The following is a 7,117-nucleotide window of genomic DNA, read 5'->3' on the forward strand; positions in this document are numbered from 1 at the left end:
TCTAGAATGAAGAGAAGAAAGAAAAGAGGATTGCTTGCCTACAGAGGACAGGTGAGTGACATGCATGGGTCTGGTTCTAGCATCTGAACCAGGGGAAGCTGGGATGTATGGAACTGGCAAGGGCCTGCCCCAGCAAAGGTTTGCCATGCAGGAATAAGGGCCCAGTGTGGCCTGAGCATCCCAATTTAGAAGAGACGCTAAAAAAAAAAAAAGAAGAGACGCTAGCATTTAGATTTTTAAATGTAATTCTCAATTTTTAATGTCAAATAACTTAAAACTTTACAAAATAATTGCACAAGCTGAATAAAACATATCTGCTTTTCTACGATCTTTGAGACGCTGCGTCTCATGATGACTTTCTAACCATGAACTAACTCATCACCTGACTTTCAAAACATGATCCAACTAGATCTTGTTCTCTCCCCCATTTTCTTCATTTCTCTCTCCAGTCTACCACCAACCTTCAATCCCATCCTCATTCACTTCCTTCTCATATCCTAAAGTGATCGACCTGAGAAAGAAGTAGGTCAAAGGGCATTTTTGTCCCTTTCTTCCCAGGGAAGTTTTCTTTACAGAGGGAAGTGTAAGCAGGCAGCATAGGTGAAATGCAAGGGGTTTCTTTGTTGTTGTTGTTTTTCCCCTTTTTAAAGGGAAGCCCTGAAGTGTTCTACAGACGGAAAAGTTTAAAAAACGTTGTCTCAGAATGGTTTCCCTATGGAGAGAACAGTCCAACTAGAAGAGAATAATTAAAGGAGCTTATCACCACTGCCAAATCTGTGCGTCTGTAATACTGTACAATTCCCTGCCTGTGGATAGCTGAGTATAGTAGGTACTTAACCATACAATAACAAAGATACTGCTCCCCAGTTTATACCAGGTGTCCCAACAGCTGTTTCCATATCACAGGGATGATGCTCTACCTTCAGGCAAATAGGTATTCAAAATTTAAGATTGTAAATTCTCCTGGAAAGCTAATTCCACTCTGGATATTTTTGTTCACACATTAGTTAGGTGATACTAATGGCAGATAAAAATTATTAAAAATATTTCACTATTTACTGAAGATGCAAAATCAATTTGTTATTTTGTAACAATCCTGTATTAAGTCCAGATATAGTTAGAACATACTATTTTCAAATTCTGCTTTCTCATTAGTCGTAAATGAACTCAACAATTACTATTTATTAGTGGAATTTCATATCTCCTATTGTTTCTAAACAGCCTATCACAAATGACTGTAAATGTGAGAAATTTCAGAAAAAGAGCAGAAAGATGTAACAGTGTGCCTCTTCTCTAGCAGCTTGCTCTCAGATCCATTCCTTGCCCTCCATTCCTTTTCCCTACTCTGTTTTTTATCACAAGAAACGACTTTTCCCAAACTCCCTTGCCAGACTTCTCCATAGGTTTGGCTATTGAGAAGCACTGGTGAAAGGTTAGAGGGGAGGAAGGGGAAAGGCAGGGATTTCTCCCCTCTGGCTGTCTCCTAGGTAACTCCAGATCCCAGGGAACAGCTCCTCCTTCCCTCCCTCCAGCTTTCCCTCCCTCCCTCTCTCCCTCCTTCTTTGCAGGGGTCCTGCTCCTACTTGTCAGCCCACCCCCAGGCTCTGATGCCATCTCCTCCCACCTTCCCCTCAGCACTCACTGATGCAAACACAATGGAGCTCTTTGTAAAATACTCTTCTAACATTTCAGGTATGTCATTGGTCCAGTCTGTAGTCTAGCATGTCAGTTTTATCTGTGACCAGACATGCCCAAATTTAGTCATATATTCTGCCTACAACAGTTATTCCCCCCAATTTTCATTATCCTGGTCTGATACCAGAAAAAATCCCATTTTGCAAATTTGTTTTGCGTTATCTATATTGCCTTCCTTTAAAAATTTCTTGGAAGACAAAAGTTTAGCATTCAGTCATAAATCTGTATTTCAGTCAAATTATTATAAAATGTGATTTACTAGTTAAATAGGTTTTATTTAGCCTCTAAAAGTCACGGGTATTACTTCTTTACAAAAAACTTCAAGGGGAAACCCCCCTCTTTATTGTAGACTTCAAAATCTTTTTGTTTACATCATGTTCTTCCAACTTTTTATTTCAAATCTACAGAAAAGAGGACATTATGGTGTAATAAATCTACACATAATCTTTGCCTGGATTCAATACTTGTTAGCATTTTTTTTCTCTCTGAACCATTTGAAAGTAAGTTGCAGGCATCGTGACATTTCACTGGTATTAGGTTGGTGCAAAAGTAATTGCGGTTTAAAAGGTTAAAAATAATTGCAAAAACTGCAATTACTTTTGAGCCAACCTAATAAATAGTTCGACATGTATTCCATATTTATGTGGATAAAAAAGGGGTGCTGTAATGAATCATAATTCCTAACTGGGGGGTTCAACATGGGTAGTCACACTCCAGGCCTATAACTTTTTTTTCTTTTTTAATTTTAAAACAAATTTTTCTTACACAAAGGTTGTCACATAATTGGATATTTTTCTACTTTGTACACAATTATTCTTACTCTCCACAGAAAGGCTGCTTCTTCTCATCAGATAATGGCAAGCACTAAATCCTGATTTTAACAGAATAATAGTAAAAATGCCTCAGAGATTTAAGTTGAAAGCAGTATATTGGTATATGGCTCTTGCACTTAAGTCATCAGGAACGTACAAACATTTTTTTTTTTAGATTTTTATTGGGGAAGGGGAACAGGACTTTATTGGGAACAGTGTGTATTTCCAAGACTTTTTTCCAAGTCAAGTTGTTGTCCTTTCAATCTTAGTTGTGGAGGGCGCAGCTCAGCTCCAGGTCCAGTTGCCGGGGGCACAGCCCACCATCCCTTGCGGGAGTCAAACCGGCAACCTTGTGATTGAGAAGATGTGCTCCAACCAACTGAGCCATCCAGGAGCTCAGCGGCAGCTCAGCTCAACGTGCCATGTTCAATCTTAGTTGCAGGGGGCGGAGCCCACCATCCCTTGCGGGACTCGAGGAGTTGAACCAGCAACCTTGTGGTTGAGAGCCTTCTGGCCTTTGTGGGAATCGAATCAGCAGCCTTTGGAGTTAGGAGCACGGAGCTCCAACCGCGTGAGCCACTAGGCCGGCCTACAAATGTCTTTTTATTCAAAAATACAAAATATATTATCTGTAGGCATGGACAATGACAGCAGTAAACCATTGTATATTGTCAACTGAAACGAGTAACTGATGGTTATAGTGATTTTCTTAAACACCAGCCAGCCTTTTCTCCAGTCATTTCCTTTAATTGACTTCTCTGACGTTATAGGTGAGGAGCACTGGCTTGAAGCTTCCTCTCACAGTTCCCATTAATAACAGTAAAGCACTATTTTAGAAATTAGAACACGCCACCTCCCATACTACCTCCCATTCCTCCCATTCTGCCCATTCCAGGGTCTTTCTCTTCTTTAGGAATTTCTATGACTACAACTTCTGCTGTAGTTAACAGAGAGGCCACTCCAGCAGCATCCAATAAAGCAGTTCTCACAACCTTAGTCAGATCCATGATTCCTTTTTTCCCCCATATTCACAAAATCTCCAAGCATAGTGTCATAACCAACTTCTGAGGAACTTTGCATAATTTTCTCAACTATCAATGATCCCTCAATGCCTGCATTCTTAGCAATGGTCATTGCAGGAATTTTGAGTGTTTTTTAAAATAATTTCTATACCAATTTTTTGATCTTCATTAGCTGGAGTTAACGAGCCCGAAGCTGGAATGCACTGAAGCAGGGCACAACCCCCTCCCAGAACAATGCCTTTCTCAACAGCAGCTCATGTAACATTCAGGGCATTTGTTACTCTTTCTTTTCATTCACTTCAACATCACTAATCCCACCAACCTGCAGCACAGCTACTCCATCTGAGAGTTTTGCCAGACGTTCACTTAGTTTTTCCTTTTCATATTCACTAGTTGTGATATCTAACGGCTCAATGATTTCTTGAATACGTTTTTCAATCTGAGCCTTATCACCTTTTCCTTTCAAGAGCATGGCATCGTCTTTGGTCACAATAACCTCTCCAACTTTTCCTAAGTCATGAGGCTGAACATCTTCAAGATTTAGAGTCAATCCTTCTTCTCTAAACACTGCACCACCAGCAGCGATAGCCATGTCTTTAAGCTGCTTCTTTCTATTGTCACCAAAACCTGGAGCTTTAACTGCTACAACCTGAAGACCAACTTTTAGCCTGTTCAAAACGAACGTACTTAGAGCTTCTCCATCAACATCTTCAGCAATTATGACCAAGGGCTTACGGTGAGCATTGGCAATTTCAAGAGCAGGTACAATGGACTGGACACTAGAAATTTTCTTTTCACTCAGTAGAACATAGACATCTTTGAATTCACACTTCTGACCTTTCGTTGCATTGATAAAGTATGGGAAAATATAAACTCGATCAAACTGCATGCCTTCAATAATTTCTAATTCACCATTCAGTGTTTTTCCATCCTTTACTGTGATGACACCCTTTCTTCCAATCTTTTTCATTGCATCAGAAATGATATTGCCAATTTCTTTGTCTTCATTTGCAGAAATCGTAGCAACCTGAGCAATTTCTTCAGGGGTTGTCACTGGTTTAGACTGCTTCTGAAGTTCAGCAATTACAGCATCAACAACTAACATCACACCTCTCCTGATTTCTACTGGATTATCACCTTTACTAATCTTCTCAAAGCCTTCTTTTGCAATAGAGCATGCCAGTACAGTAGCAGTTGTGGTGCCATCCCCAGCCTCTTCATTTGTATTATTGGCAACATCCTGAACAAGTTTAGCGCCAATATTTTTGCATTTATCTTTTAAGTCAATTGACTTTGCAATGGTCATATCATCTTTTGTAACTTTGGGACTCCCCCAACTCTGTTCAATAATCACTGTTCTTCCCTTTGGCCCCATAGTAATGTCTACAGCATTGGCTAAAAGTTCTACACCTTAAAGCATTAGGGCTCAGGCATCAGCATCAAACTTTACATCTTTGGCATATGCCCGAGTGAGACGGGGTGCCAGTACCCTGGATACTGGCCTAATCTGGTGAAGGACTTCATGTAATCGAAGGATTTCTGCGGGGCAGCAGCAGGGCGTGCAAGCGGCAAGGCAAGTTGACGGTGGCGAATGAGGGCTACATAACTCTTTAGTGGAAGGTTTTCAAGCAAGCTCTGTCCATTGTTCTTGTGCATCTAGGTTAACACACCTTTGAAATACCAGAACTCATACCACCCGAAGGTGTAATCACCCTTAAGAAAGCACATAATCTTGAAATCTAATCCCTGCCTTGTTTCCTCCCACTCTCATGTAATCTTCCTTACAATCCCTCCTTAATTCCACATGCGTAAAGAAACTGTAAAACTGTTACTCTCATAAGCATTTGAGATCTTGCTCCCTGGCATATGTCTGTCAGTTTGAGCTAAACAAACTCATAAAAATTCTCTACATGTTTGGACGTTTCTTTTCCCCCCCCCTTCTTCCATCTCCCCACCCACTCAGGTTCAAGCCATTGTTTCTCAGTGTAGTTGTGTAGGACACAGCTAGCTCCCTGGCCCATGCTGGTATTACTGTGCTCCCACCAGCTGAGGCAGTTGGTTGCCAGCTGTCTGTAGGCCGCTCACAGCAGCTCACGGCAGCTCTCGCCAGCTGCCAGCCACTCACGTTGGCTGCCAGCCACTCACACTGGCCACTGGCTGCTCATGGTAGCACACGATAGCCCACGGCAGCCCACAGCAGCCCATGGCTGCTCACGATGGCTGCCGGCCAGACATGCTGGCTGCCGGAAATGTCTCCTTTCAATAATGTCACTCATGTTCCTTCATCTAAGTCCAGCTTAAATGCACTATGATGCATAAAACAATGTAAAAACCCAAAAAAAGGGATGCCAGGGAGCTAGGAAGAACCAACAGCTCTCTTGGGTTTCCCATAGCCCTACCATTTAATTTACAACCATTGTTTACCCACACAATATACCTTAAAAGTGTTTCATCACTTACTTCACAATGCTTCCCATGCAATTTCACATAAAACAAATCTTTGAGGTGTTCTAGGGGCCCTTCTGCTATATCGCAGTTATTCCTACATATATTGAGATTTTCACCCTTAGAACCTCAATGTCTAATGAAAACTAAGAGGTAACCAATTAGCATTCTTTCCCTTAGACACTTTATAACCCCTAGAAACATTTTTCATAGACATAAAAGTCAATTATTAACATTAACTTATTTTTGTAAAATGCAGGCAAAATAAAGACATGTCTGTTTTACTTACAACCAACAAACTTAAGCTAGCTTTTATTTACTGAGGATTACTCTTAGATCACCAGAACTTGAAAAGCATTTGAGTTAGTTTCTATATTTCTGAGAATTTTAGAATACCCAACCCTTACAAGCCCTTGTCTTTGAATTAATTTTAATAATACCACCCAGAGGTAGAAAATTATCTCACATTTACAACATACATATATAGACTTACACAGACAGACACAAACAGAGAAAACTTGGATACAATTTTTGTTTTGGAACTTTTTATAGTCAAGTCAAGTTCCAAATGACCTTCCCCCTTTTAAAATAAATACAGCCATTATACAACCTCAAAGAATTGGGTCAACACCTACATGACATTATAGGTTGACCAATTTATCTAAATCCTCTTATTGAAGCTTCAAGAGGCCCATTAAATATATTTCCCATTCATTCTGCCTAATTTTATAGCCATCTTTATCTAATTGTGCACATATCAATTAATTTAGACATATCAAAGGATCCTCATTTCAACCATCTTTGTATAAATGGGAGGCTGGCTGTTTGGGGCTTGTTAGCGTCAGAGGCACAATTTCCCATGTTAACTTGAGATCTGCAGAGTCTGAACAAACTTCTGGGAAAAACCAGCCTTTACGTGCCTGTCTCCAGACAAGCTACATACCATGGATATCCCTATAGGATTGCTTCACGCTCTAGAGATTTCCCTCAGGCAACACCACAAAGATTCTTAGTCATCTAAGAATACCCAAGCAAAAGCTAGCAAGAGCTTACCAGACACAGTGCTTTCCAAGGCACAGCCTTCTCTTAGGCCCCTCTCTCAGGGTGAACCCATTTCAGAGTGCCCTGCCCTTCTCCCCAGGG

The 7,117-nt window shown here is 40.7% G+C and overlaps 1 pseudogene; it reads right to left on the reverse strand.

Moving 5' to 3' along the window:
* Positions 1 to 2,742: 2,742 nt before the first annotated feature.
* LOC109448213 (60 kDa heat shock protein, mitochondrial) lies at positions 2,743 to 5,153 on the reverse strand (annotated as a pseudogene).
* Positions 5,154 to 7,117: the final 1,964 nt, after the last annotated feature.

Source organism: Rhinolophus sinicus, linkage group LG03 (genome assembly GCF_036562045.2).
Source record: "Rhinolophus sinicus isolate RSC01 linkage group LG03, ASM3656204v1, whole genome shotgun sequence".
Classification (NCBI taxonomy): Eukaryota; Metazoa; Chordata; class Mammalia; order Chiroptera; family Rhinolophidae; genus Rhinolophus; species Rhinolophus sinicus.